The sequence below is a fragment of the Schistocerca serialis genome, chromosome 1, assembly GCF_023864345.2.
Source record: "Schistocerca serialis cubense isolate TAMUIC-IGC-003099 chromosome 1, iqSchSeri2.2, whole genome shotgun sequence".
In the NCBI taxonomy this organism is placed as follows: Eukaryota; Metazoa; Arthropoda; class Insecta; order Orthoptera; family Acrididae; genus Schistocerca; species Schistocerca serialis.
In genome coordinates this window covers 210,814,216-210,829,059 of record NC_064638.1, presented here as the reverse complement: position 1 = coordinate 210,829,059, position 14,844 = coordinate 210,814,216, and positions in this window count along the sequence as shown.

Below are 14,844 nucleotides of genomic sequence, written 5' to 3'. Positions count from 1 at the left end.
GACGGAACGTTGATGCGAGAAACTGCTTTGCCGGCGAATATAATTTGGATAGCACTGGGCACCCAGCTGGTATAGTTAACCTGAAGTGGTGTGAGCAGCTCCAGTTCAGACGCAAAAAAAGACGAGTAGAGAAACAATATAGCTTCTAATGTCATTTAATTTATCGAGAGAATGAAATAACATTCGGCAAAACTCCAGCGCTACCACACGCTTCTTAGATGACCAGACGGAAAGCATTAGATGCTCTCGTTCTCACCTAACGTAGTATTCCAGTCTCACATAAGAATGACCCACGGTAATTTTTTTAAATGAGCTATGTATGATGCAAAAGCGTGCTGGAGGGATTTCACCGTACTGTTGAATACTGAAGCCACTGAAGGCATTAATGACAGTCAGTCGTCTGTAATCTCTTAGCTCCTTCCTTCAAATGGTTCAAATGGCTCTGAGCACTATGGGATTTAACATCTGAGGTCATCAGTCCCCTAGAACTTAGAACTAATTAAACCTAACTAACCTAAGGACATCACACACATCCATGCACGAGGCAGGATTCGAACCTGCAACCGTAGCAGTCGCGTGGTTCCGGACTGAAGCGTCTACAACCGCACGGCCACCGCACCCGGCCTAGTCCCTTCCTTATTCGAATCCAAGAAATACATGCTATGCTGATAACGAGCCGGACGACAACAGAATCCACGAAGCTACCCAGGCGCCTCATTTTCTCCTCTTCTATTATGACGTGCCGTTCTATAAACCGCCAACGTTCGGCAGTGACATACGAAAAAGCTGTGTGCGTTAGTTCCAGTGCGTCTGGCAGCTTAACGATCTTCTTATTTCTCGGGCCAAATCCCTCAACTTGGCTCCAGATCAGTTCTGTTGGGTTCATATTGCAATGGCAAAGTGGCAAATGTAAAAATGCAGCATTTGTATGATGTGTTAGATGGTGTGAAAATGATTGTTTTCATGTTTCTACAACACTAATCACTCTGGTTCGTCTGAGACTACATTTGCGGTATAAAACAATGGACATAGCCAAATAAAGAGTATTTGGTTTTTCATTTTTGCCCCAAAAAATTAAACTGTTATGTTTCCTTAATTTATGCAATTTTCACAAATCATCGATGGTTAATAATTTATATTTAAAATGAAAACATGAATTTCGCGTGCACTATGTAATTAGAAACAAGAATACGTGCATTATTCATAAAAAAATGACGATGAATTTTACAATGACTTGATGTATTTCAAATTCAATGATAAAATGGCTTGGGCAGTAATTTATGAACTGGACTAGGTTATTGAGCTAGTAGGCTACCGATTCCGCTATTTTTTTAAAATGTTTATATAGATTTATTCATGGACAGGTATCTCAAAACTTTTACCCTGCTTTTAAGATGGATGTATGAATGGTACAAAATTTTCTCATTTCCATTTATTGTTCAGGAATTCTTGTTTTTCGTCTTCAAGGTGTTGCTTCAGTTCGTATATAGATTCTCCTCCTTCGTTGAAGATATAGTTTATAAAACAACATATAAACCATGTGAGTGTTCTTGTATTGGATGCTGGAAACGCTTTTCCATCCATATACATTATTTTCTGGGTGTTTATTTCGTTAACAGTGGTTGACAGCAAATTTACTGATTTGAACTTCATCCATTTCCATAAACCTGCCATTCTGGAGAAACCTACCGTTCGGTGCATACCAGCGTCAACTATTCCACAGTACGGATGACTAGCTAGGTTCATTCTTTGGCTGTCAGGAACAAATCATTTATAAACATGTGAGCTGCTGAATGCAAGCTTGAACTTAAGGATGTGTCTGCAAAATTTGACCAGACCGTCTTTCAGTTTAAGTTCTTGAGTTTCATTGGTTTGTGTGTACTTGCATCTCAACTGTATCAAATACAATCCCTCGGGAAACTACAAAGCCTTTTTTTTTTATTTATGGAAAAGATTAAGAACAACCTATTTCTCAGCACTTCTTAACAGTCTTCCACACGCGTGTCTCACTACAGAACAAGAAGCAGACTCAGCGATTTGCATACTGCGTATTAACGGCGCGACAATCAGAGCAAAATAATACACAGACTGTGAAAGTACACGATTTTTTATATAAAAACTACATAGCTAAATCGTGAATAAGTTAAACGTTGATGGTTGTAAATACATTAGAATACCTTAAAGTTTCATTTAACATAACATAGTAACAACATCAGTAAATACTGATGTTGACGAAGCTACGGCTTCTCTCCAGTCATCGTGTCTGTGTTTGTTTGCATCAGGTTTATTCTTTATGTTGAACAGAGTGAAGTCACTACCGCGCTGCTTCCCACAACCGCCGCCGCGGCCAAGTGGCGCTGCTTCAACGCTGTTAATGCCACCGCCAATAATCTGCTAGGGACCCCACGGCTTCTCTCGCCCTCATTTGTTACTTGTTCTTGTACTGGCTATTTAGTGTTCTCGTGTATTTGTTGGCCATGGCTTACGGACTTAGTAATGATCGTTCATAAGTTGCGCTCCGTACTTCCGACAATCGCACAGGACGAGATATAACAAAACCCTTTGGAGACAATGATGATATCGGCATGACAATGCATCATGTTATCTGTGCATCTGTGAGATAATGGTTTGTGGACAACAACATTCCTTAAATAGACTAGCCCGTCCAGAGCCCCAACATAAGCCCAATTAAACACGTTAGCGATGAGTTGGAATGTCGACTTCACTCCAGCCCCAACTGTCCAACATCATTGCCTTCTCTGCTTTCTCTTCTTGTGGAAGAATGGGCTGCCATTCGTCCACAGACATTCATACAACTTATTGAAAGTATGTCCAGCAGAATTCAACTCGACATAAAGGCGAAGGGTGGACATTAATACGTTTCTGGATACTTTTGATCATATAGCGTATTTTTAAAGTTACCCTTTTTCCCATTTTGTGACTGACATCTTCAATATAATATTGTCTTTTTTTTTAATCAATTTCAGTAGTCATTTGGTATCGCTACAGCAACATTTCGCGTCTTGGCTTTCAGAATCTGCTATTAGTGAACTTACCTGAAAAGGATGAGGTCAGCTCGATTTTGTTTAATTTTTTTAACAAGGCAGTTCGGTCAGAGCATGGCACAAACCCCATAACAGATCCTAGCAGGTTCTCTGATACTGCTCGCCAACCAACACTGTAGACAATGTAGTGGGTCAACGTTTACTCTCTAGAACAAATGTGTTACTGGTGCCAGAAAGACTGACTTCCTGTCAAATGACGATACTGGCTCCACTAGACACATGATCATCATGCGCAATGCCGACGCCGATCACGAGTTGTGATGAAGCATTCATACTTCGGCTGAGGCTGTTGTGAACATAATTTGCCAGAGATTTACCACTGTTCATGTGCCCTGACAGACTAGTGTACCATTAGTAGTACGATTGTCGGAGGCGATACTGCCACGTTCGAATTACTGGAACGTCGGTATTGCAGTCCAGGTGAGACTATTGAAAGTAGTGAACTCAAGAAGGCAATGGCTTCAGATCGAGGGAAACGACAAATTACTTCTGTGATCACAAGTTATTACTCGAAGTTAAGTTGAATATATAATAACAATGGTGTTAGAAACACAACCGCTTATAATGCTTCTTGTTTTCATACAATAAACTTCAGAAATCTGGCACCTGAAAAAAGGCAAACGAGGTTGGTAAAAAATTCACATAGCATCAAATTCGATGTAGTGCGATTAAAGGAATGCGGCAAAAGGTGAACAGCAAATTAAATTAAAATCCAGTTATGCGTTTTACTACAAAGGGACCTGGCGTGGATGATATTCAGGTGTAGGATTTTTCATAAATAAGAAAATTGGCAACAATGTTACAGATATTGAATAAATCTCGACATAAAAGATAATGTGTTGTATTTTATCTAAGTTAAATAACCTTACATCGCAATTTCACGTAAATAATTCGTTTCGTTTTAGTACTAAGTCAAACATTATCAACTGTCATCTTTGCAAACCGAGATACTAACAACCGAGATACTAACAACTGTAGTCTTTTGGAACCGAGATACTCTGTAAATGCCATGGAGATAAAAAGTAGAGAGGTGTCATTTCGCCACAAACCCAACCCGACATCCGCCACCTTATGTAGCCAAAAACGTTATTTTCCCTGCATTTATGCCTCCATGGTTTACCGCGGTGAAACTTCCCCGCGATGTCAATCTCATGCGCCCGTGCCCTGTTTTAACCGCATTTTAACCGCTAGCGATATCTATCGATTTTAGAGGTCGTATCCCAAATAGCATCTGGTGCTTTAGTTGTGTGAAGGCGTAGTTGTTTTATCAAAAATGCCAGCTTGCGTCGTTTACGGGTGCACTAATCGGTCCGATCGTAACTCAAGTTTAAAGGGACCACACTTCATTCGTAAGCAATATTTTCTTTTGTATACATGAATTATGGTTGCACTGTTTACTTTTATTCATTCCTGTGCTTTCGAGTGCCTTCCAAAACGCAAACACTCCGACATACGAGCCATAATGTATCAACGAACTCGTTCCCGCAAAACACACGCCGGTTCGGGCAGCACCTCATGCCCTAAATGCCTCCCACCAATATTTATTCATTGTTCACATTTCCCCACCCCATAAAAAAGATTCTGGCTAGAACAGCTGGAGACAGCGGTCATGTGTATGTGAGTTTTGTGTGTATGATTGTATGAATGTGTACATGTGCTTTCCTTCCTTTCTGAAGAAGACTTTGTCTAAAAACTTGTGAACACTCTTTCCATCGTGCTTGCCTGCTGCTCGGCATGTAAGTAGCAATCTATCCGCTTCACAGTGTAGTTATTCACCGGTGTCGTTTGTTGTAAATAACCCACTGCACTTCAACACGAACAATGATGTACATAATTACAGTAGCAGAAGAAAAAAATTACACTCATAACGTCACATTAAGGTCTTCCTTTGCGCAAACAGGGGTTCACAATGCTGGAATCAAAAGTTTTGGTCATTTAACCAACCAAAATTTCCACACTTACCCAGTCACATAAAATGCCTGACAGACTGCAAAGTAAAATTTGAAACTAAACTGAAAACATTCGTCTTTGACAATTCCTCCTATTTCGCAGAAGACTGTCTATTACTGTGATGTGTAAATGGTGATGGGTAAGAATTACTGATATCTATCTGCCTTTAATTAAAAACAAAAATCTAATAAATGATCAGAAAAGAGGTAAATTTACAGAAAAAATAATATAAAATGACTCATTCCACATTACTATGATTTATGATGAATCTGAAACATGGAATATGGAAGTAACTAAACATTGTTATAACACAAAGAAAGGTATAGGCTTATATTCGAAGACCTCAAAATGAAATTCATAAGTAAACTGAAGCACATGATCAAAGTAGACGTACATTCCAGTTGTTCCTGAAAAACTGAGAGAACTGCTGGCGAGAAATACTGCGGGAAAATAAGTAAATAGACTACCGTTGGAAAGGTAGGCCTACATGTTACACAAATTACGCTAACGTCACTAAAAAACTGACTTACATACGTGTTAAAGCTAAAATATATTTTATGGGGTCTAAGCGTTTGAGACCATTCCCTCAATCACATTTATAGTATTACAATGCTGGAACATGTTTCGCAAATTATATTGTTTTTTACCCTGTAAATTGCTATTAATGGTCACACACGGAATGACGCATTACAGGGAAAATTTTAAACCGAAAAGATGTGTAAACTATAGTGAAACTAATGCACCGACAATCTAATAAAACAAGAACCCTATTCTATATGAAGGTACACCTCTGTATTGTTCTGTTTCTTTGACATTTCAAAAATCTTTCACTTTGTAGACATGAAGAAGATACGATAGCATCTTCCGTCATTGCACACATTTATGGGCTAGAAATTAACACCTAGGTAAGTTTTTTTGCAAATGTAAATATTAAAAATGATGTGCATACGGGTTGAAAGCCGAAAATGTAACGAACAAGAAGCAGTACCAGTAGGCAAACAAGCATTGGCTTCTGAGTTCCAGCTTCATTTGCTATCGATACAAATGCAGTAAAAGTGAAATTGAAAGGATTGCGAAAGCATGCTTTGTACATCACTTCTTTCTCTTCTTGCTTATTAGAAATACATCAGTAGAAAATAAGTTACATTAATGAGGCCAAATGTGACGTATTAGTGCAGCAAATGCGCATTTAAGAAGGAAAAGCTTTTGAAATCGCCTTCCTGACACTATACTATTCATGTAATAACTATACTTTCTAGTATTTAAAACAACTGTCGCGTGCATACAACAGAAATAAAGAACAAGAAGCAAACGTAGACAGAAGTCTGCTAATGTCTCGCGTTTTTAAGATGGCGGAAGGCCCCACCCATTCTGGCTTCTAAACAACATACAGCATAAGCCTGTAGTGCCACATTCCTTCTTTTTTTTACCTCCATGATAGATGCACTAGTTTGAAATCTTTGATCCTACAAAAATTTCACAGTCACACATATTTGACTCAGTACATGACGATAGTGTAACAGACGAAAACTGGTTTGCAAAAAAAATAATAAATACTCTATAATATTGCACCAATTTCATGTGTGTTTTCGTTCATAAAATAAAACATGTTTTAAAAACATACAAAAGAAATTCCATGTCAAAGTTTCACATCTGTAAACCAATGTGAAGATGTTATGATGAGAAGCCATAAGATGTCGGTAAATGACATCAAATCGCTCTAGGAGATGATAATGAGATATGTTAACGTGAAGGTAGGAAAGTTGGAAAAAATTATTTACAGACAACAAAGATCGAATGACGTTTTAAAATGCTCATACGTTGATGTCTAATTGGCGAGTGCATATCAGGGATGCTAATTTAATTTCGAAACAGCCATTCCGTCACTATTCATATGCTCGACATGCACTCTCGTCACACTATGCCCGAAACGTTTTTTTTTTTTCACCACGATGATGGTGTCTGAACAAAATATCATTTAGGAAGAGCATGACAGACTTAAACAGAATCTACAGAGAATAATTATGGACTCCCCTCAATAATTTACAAGATTTGCCTAAAATTATCACCGTCTGCACAGAAAGAACACTAGCTATTGGTCAACAAAAGGCGCAAGAAGGCTTTCGAAGTGGATACGGCACAATGGATCATTTGGACGTGGTGAGCGAAGGCATGGAATAGAACAATGAGTGAGAATTGCCACTCTGTCTGTGGTTCATACAGTCTGAGAAAACATTCGAGTCAGTTTCAATAAAAGCTTTACTGACAACCCTTGAGAAACAAGGCAATGTTTCAACTTATGTTAGTATGCTGAAGAACACAATGATTAAACTTATGTTAGTATATTGAAGAACACGTACGTCAATGCTCTAGATTCCTTTAGACTTCATCAAGATGATGAGAAATTGGAAGAATCCATATCGGCAAAAGTATTCTCAGGAATCTTAGAGAAAGACGAATATCTGTTCATGGAACATATCTGTATCACCATCATTTGCTGGCAACATCGTCCTTTTTACCTCCACTGCACACAAACTTCAGAAACTAACGAAAGAATTTAATGGAGCAACTTTGAAAGTAGGCCTACACGTCATAAGACCAAAAGAATACACGACCAGTAGATCAAAAATAAAATAATTCGGATCTGCAGTGAAGTCATAGAACTAGTTGAGAAGATGTAGCGTGTCAGTCGAAAACAGAATTTTTAGATCTAAAAACATAACTTTTGTTACTACAGAAACTCGCAAACCAGAGAAAAACGAGTAACTTGAAGATTTTGAAAATTATTGCAGTGAAATAACCAGCAATGCCAAATCGAAAAAAAGGAAGTAGCAAACCTAGCCCCTTTTTTTAAGTATCTCCGAAGTACCTTGAAGCAGTTACAACAAAGCGACAAAATAAACAGTCAATTCATCAAAAATTAGGTTTCTTTACTACATCACAGTGTAGTTATCGTAGAGTGTGATCTTTGGCACAATACGTAAGATGTCTAGAATAAACAGTGAAAACAATGTATTTTTAACGCGATCTTTTATGTGAAAAACGTACATAGGATAAAACAAAATTGTTAACTTGTTTCTAACTTATATAAAATATGCATTTCCTTTGAATATCAGTAACTGCTTCATTCCAAGGTAAATAAGCTCGAACACTACAATACGTACTGTAAATTACAGAAAATCTCTTGGTGAAGATGAAGACATGCAAATCTTCCAACAAATTTTTTCCGTTATCTAACACACAGTAAATAGAACTGACAACATTGCTCCCCTCTTCTTCCCCCTTGCCTTTTTCCGCAATTCGCAATGCTGTTTGCTTCAAATTGGTTGTAAAATATATAAGGACCCTTATCTTATGAATACATTCAGCTCTTTACCAGTTTTAAACAGTCTTGATACAATATTGTTAAACGTTTGGCTTAAATAAGAGTTTACCACGTCTTGATGTAATTCAAAATGATAGTTTCTCTGTTTGTTGTGAAAGTCAATGTAGTGATTCAGGGCAACTTTTTATCATTTGCCCCTTTTGTTTCATATAGCTGTTGCTCCATCTACTTGAATTATTATGTACTAAAACTAAAAGTTTTATTACCTATGTGATTTCTAGTTAGTATTTCAGTTCTCTTTCCAACTTTCTACAAGTTCTTAGGCTTATAATTATCGTTTAATTGCCTTAGCTGTGAAGAGAACTTCCGCGAAATTGATTCAAGTTGCACAATGCCCTGTCGATACAATTATCCTGATATTTCAAAGTAAACCTGCAGAAATGAATTCAGAGTTTTTGTTTGTGCTTCTTATTAACAACTGATAGCATTAGATCGAGGAAAAACTCTTTGTCTTTTAAGACTAGTTTAAAGTTACCCTGAATGGCAGTGAAACTTTGTAATAGCATTAAACTTAAAATTTTGTCCTAATCGGACATAGTACACATTTTCACTTTTTCAAACATTCAGTAATTATAGGTGTAAAGTGTTACAATGTCTGTTGAGATGTGTAACTTATTGTGTGTCGAATATTTTCAAAAAATGGTAAAAAGTGGTACAAAATTACCACAGCTGACAGCTGTTCGAAGCACTTCTGCTAGGCGAAGGAGGAATTCACTAAGGAGCTTATTTACGAGTTCCTCGAGCGGTATAAGTGTGTTCAGAAAGATCGTCGCCTGCAGTGTTACGTGTTTCCACTCAAATTCTTTAAGGTTGTATGCTTTTACCTACTAGTAAGTTATCATATCAATTAACACTTTTCCCTCTTCATCTTCCTTCACCATGCGGCGAATGTGTAGGACACATTAGTTGTAACTTGATAGAATACCTTAGATTGGTGCAAACAGAGCGAATCGCAGTTTTAATTTACAAGTGCGTTAATCTGTTCTGAATGCCCTACTCTTTAGCATGTTGACGATAGTTGAATGAAAGTTTGTGAGTAGTTATACCATTTCTGAGTTCGGAAGATCTCTACCGATGCAAAATGCGTTCCATATTTATTACACTTGTCATTATAAATGACAAACACTAAAAGGAAAAAACGGGAAAATGTCGTAATATACGTAAGCAAAGTCACAGACAAGACTTTCTATGCATTTGACGTACGTATAATGTTCATCAAGTGGTTCAAATGGCTCTGAGCACTATGGGACTTAACTACTGAGGTCATCAGTCCCCTAGAACTTAGAACTACTTAAACCTAACTAACCTAAGGACATCACACACATCCATGCCCGAGGCAGGATTCGAACCTGCGACCGTAGCGGTCACGCGGTTCCAACTGAAGCGCTTAGAACCGCACGGCCACACCGGCCGGCTAATGTTCATCACTTGTTAATGAAGCAAGATAGAAGGGTGAGGGGTGCAATGTGTGACGTAATGCTATTTGAGGAAAAAAATCTTCCGAAATCTACGATTATTTTAATTCAGTACTTATAGATACTTTCTACATGCATGATGAATAATAACACAAGTAACATTTTATCATTCTTTATGCTAGGTCGATTTTCCGATAGGAGAAATAAATGCCCATTTTTCTAATTTTTTTTTCATTTAAACTCAAATGCGACTTGGCACGAACGAGACTACGACGTTAGTGCCAGCTAGTTATGAGTGGTAGAACTTATTTCAAAGACTTAAGTTACAGCTGAAGCAGTGTACGCAGGAACCAACCAGAGACGGTACTTACAACCCTAGTTTAATCTTGCGGCATATCAGAAACGATTAATATTTTATAACTATGATAATGTTGTGAGTAGTTTAATATATGGAAACGTTAAAAGTGTTGCATGCATTAAATTCGACCCAGTCTCTTTTGTAATCTAGGAAAAAGCCATTAATTAAATGGCTTTCTTGTAAATAATGTATTTTGACATACAGTGAAATATTAGGGAACTATAAAGTAAAGCAAAGATGTTTGTTGCTATCAAGAACGGAATTTTACCCAGACGTCTATTTTACAAAGCGTTGCAGTGTTATTACACCCAATTTGCGTTTTTCGTCCTCCCGATTGCGAGCTGACTATCTACACTACTGGCCATTAAAATTGCTACACCGAGAAGAAATGCAGATGATAAACGGATATTCATTGGACAAATATATTATACTACAACTGACAGGTGCTTACATTTTGGGTGCATAGATCCTGAGAAATCAGTACCCAGAACAAACACCTTGATACGCCTGGGCATTGAGTTAAACAGAGCTTGGATGGCGTGTACAGGTACAGCTGCCCATGCAGCTTCAACACGATACCACAGTTCATCAAGAGTAGTGACTGGCGTGTTGTGACGAGCCAGTTGCTCGGCCACCATCGACCAGACGTTTTCAGTTGGTGAGAGATCTGGAGAATGTGCTGGCCAGGGCAGCAGTCGAACATTTTCTTTATCCAGAAAGGCCCGTACAGGACCTGCAACATGCGGTCGTGCATTATCCTGCTGAAATGTAGGGTTTCGCAGGGATCGAATGAAGCGTAAGGCCACGGGTCGTAACACATCTGAAATGTAACGTCCACTGTTCAAAGTGCCGTCAATGCGAACAAGAGGTGACCGAGACGTGTAACCAGTGGCACCCCATACCATCACGCCGGGTGATACGCCAGTATGGTGATGACGAATACACGCTTCCAATGTGCGTTCACCGCGATGTCGCCAAACACGGATGCGACCATCATGATGCTGTAAACAGTACCTGGATTCATCCGCAAAAATGACGTTTTGCCATTCATGCACCCAGGTTCGTCGTTGAGTACACTATCGCAGGCGCTCCTGTCTGTGATGCAGCGTCAAGGGAACCGCAGCCGTGGTCTCCGAGCTGATAGTCCATGCTGCTGCAAACGTCGTCGAACTGTTCGTGCAGATGGTTGTTGTCTTGCAAACGTCCCCATCTGTTGACTCAGGGATCGAGACGTGACTGCACGATCCGTTACAGCCATGCGGATAAGATGCCTGTCATCTCGACTGCTAGTGATACGAGGCCGTTGGGATCCAGCACGGCGTTCCGTATTACCCTCCTGAACCCACCGATTCCATACTCCACTAACAGTCATTGGATGTCGACCAACGCGAGCAGCAATGTCGCGATACGATAAACCGCAATCGCGATAAGCTACAATCCGACCTTTATCATAGTCGGAAACGTGATGGTACGCATTTCTCCTCCTTACACGAGGCATCACAACAACGCTTCACCAGGCAACGCCGGTCAACTGCTGTTTGTGTATGAGAAATCGGTTGGAAACTTTCCTCATGTCAGCACGTTGTAGGTGTCGCCACCGGCGCCAATCTTGTGTGAATGCTCTGGAAAGCTAATCATTTGCATATCACAGCATCTTCTTCCTGTCGGTTAAAATTCGCGTCTGTAGCACATCATCTTCGTGGAGTAGCAATTTTAATGGCCAGTAGTGTATAATACTGAACAGCTGTTCCATTTCAGGGGTCACAATTCATGGTTCACGGTGCCAGTTGCAGGTTACATATCTAACGACTTCGAAGGACAACAAATATTTCATTTTCAATATTTCATTAGAAGCCTGGTGTAGCCGCGCCTGCGAACACGACGCTTCTGGAATTCGGACAGGCGCGCCGCCCCCCGGTAGAATCACCCCGGCGAATTACCGACGAGTCCACAGCCGACTACATGAATACCGTGCTGCACCTACTTCCCGCCTCCGTTACCCGATTCGAAAACATTTGGAAAATATTCCGGCACCTCACATGGAAAATACAACATACAGACGTTGGGAGTACACAAATGCAGTCCCAGGGCGTAAAGAGGTGATGATAGAAAGGGCATCGGGCCACCCTCTGTCAATAAAAATGCCAAATCCGGTAATAACCATACCGACTCGCTGTAAGTACGGGATAAATGCAACAGAAAAAGAAGAATATTTCATATAATTACGAACCGAATTTTAATATTTGAAACGCTGTCATAATCTGCTCATTAAGATATATAATCTTATGTTAATAAAGATTTAACGCAGTAAGAAGTATTGCAGTTAAGAACTGTATAAAGAGGGTGATCAGATAAAATCTGAAAATCTTGTACGGGTATCGCAGGGTGTTGTACTGAGAAATAAGTGTTACGAAAAAAAATTGTTGCGCCGTTTCCGAATTAACTATCTTTGAAGTTAGCCAATCAGGCTGCTGCGCCTGTAAATTCAAACGGCCAGCCAGATACGGTTGAAACTTCTTTATTTAAATGTGTGTGTCAGTACTTAAATTGCTGAATGACTGAGAAGATGAAACTTCTACGTTATTTGATTCCGAAACAGCTGAGTAGAACTGAACGTACTGAGCCTACTTTCTCTTTACTTTTTCTTATCATGTCAACACTGACCCACAATATTCTAGCGCAACGCAATCTGACTAATCTAAAAAAAATTACAACCTGACTTCACATAATTAATACAAAAGAATGGCCCTGAGTAAGAAGCAAACCTGACAATAACCTATACATTTCATTAAGCACTTACCTCACAAAAATCTTCATTCTGCGAACTACTGCAATACAGTGAGCGTCAATACTGCCAGCTAAATAAAAGATTCTAACTACTAAAGACACTAACTACTAACAGGCACGTGGTTAGCAAAGGAAAGATTTTGTTGCAAACCAAATAATGTATTTTTTTTACCTTAAAAATGTGACATCCAGTTCAAACACGAATATAAATCGTCACTGACATCCAGTACAAGTCTGGAGCCGAGCGACTGTTACGGTCGCAGGTCGAATCCTGCCTCGGGCATGGATGTGTGTGATGTCCTTAGGTTAGTTAGGTTTACTTAATTCTAAGTTCTAGGCGACTGATGACCTCAGAAGTTAAGTCGCATAGTGCTCAGAGCCATTTGAGCCATCCAGTACAAAGAATAATTTTCAATCTCCAAGTCGGATACTTCCAGATAGCTAGCCTGCGCTAACACTTCAGACCTCTACCTTCCATCAATGCTAACTTCCCACATTTAACATCCATCACTGCTGGCTGTTCATCTCCAACTGCTCAACAGTACTTCCGTCACTGCTGGCGACGAACTTCCAACTGCCCAACACTACTGGCGGTTAACTTCCAACAACGAGTCCAAAGAGTCACAGACTCTATTACAAAGAAAGCTCAGTCAGAGATCCAATGCAAAGCAGTACACAACGCTGCCAACACAGAACCAGCCCACTTACACGGTTAGTGTCTGTTATTCTCCCTGCTTAAGTATTAGCGCACGTGACTGTTCAGCCTTCGGCTCGGCTTCGGTACTTAACTGCCATCTCATGTCCAAGTTTTGTGTCGCTCGGTTTTAGGAAACCAAACGAAAAACTCCTAAGGCGATACCGGCTCTGGCGGGCTGCTTGAATTTGCACGCGCAACGGCCTGATTGGGTAACTTCAGTGGTTATTAACTCGCAAACGGCGTAACGTATCGAATTTCCTTAACAGCTGTTTCTCAGCACAATTTACCACACATGCTTTTCGGACTATTTCTGACCACCCTTCATATCCTGGAACAGCGTAGCTCACTACTAACTCTATTCGCAACACATTTTGCAGGCGGTATCCACATACAGCACCGACTATACGTGAATAATTATATCATTGTACGGCACCATAATACTGGAGATACGACGTAGCAAACATCGAAATGCGTGAAAAATTAGCCTTTGGTTAAACTGGACCACAGTAAAACTTTGGCATCAGGCATGACGTTTTGATTTATTACCTCTTTACTACTAAGTCTATTCGCAACACACTTTGCATATACTACTGAATGTGCTTGCAGAATGATATCATCGTACGCCATACATTTCTGGATATGACGTCATAAAAGTCGAGATGCGTGAGAAAGCAGCTTTTGGTTGAAATGGAGCTCGAAATACCCATGCTATGTTCATCCCGTGGTTCATGATAAGAGCACTTAGTGACTTCCCAGAAACTTTAAAGATAAATAAGCAAGCATTTTATAAATTTTCGTTATTGATTGCATTAGGCAACAAGAAGGTTTGCTATAGTGAGGAATACATCTGTGAATACAAATGTACCAGTGTTGGTATAAGATTCAATCACCGTTTTGGAAAGGAGGGTTTCTGTTTATTTCATTTCGTTTACTGATTTACAATAAGAGTTGCAGCTATAAAATAACGTGATTGACGCTGTCACAGAGCAAGTACGCATGCGCCAAGGACGGACGGCCAATAGTTGCGAAGCGAGAAACCTGCTCAGTCGAATGCGGCGTCTCTGGTGCCTGTAGACATTGGTGTGGCTGTGGCCTTCGTTCCTGAAAGAGCAACTATTTTGGTTTGCCGGAAAAATGATAAGCACAATTATCGAGCAACGAACTGCTGTGATGTTTAACATGAAACT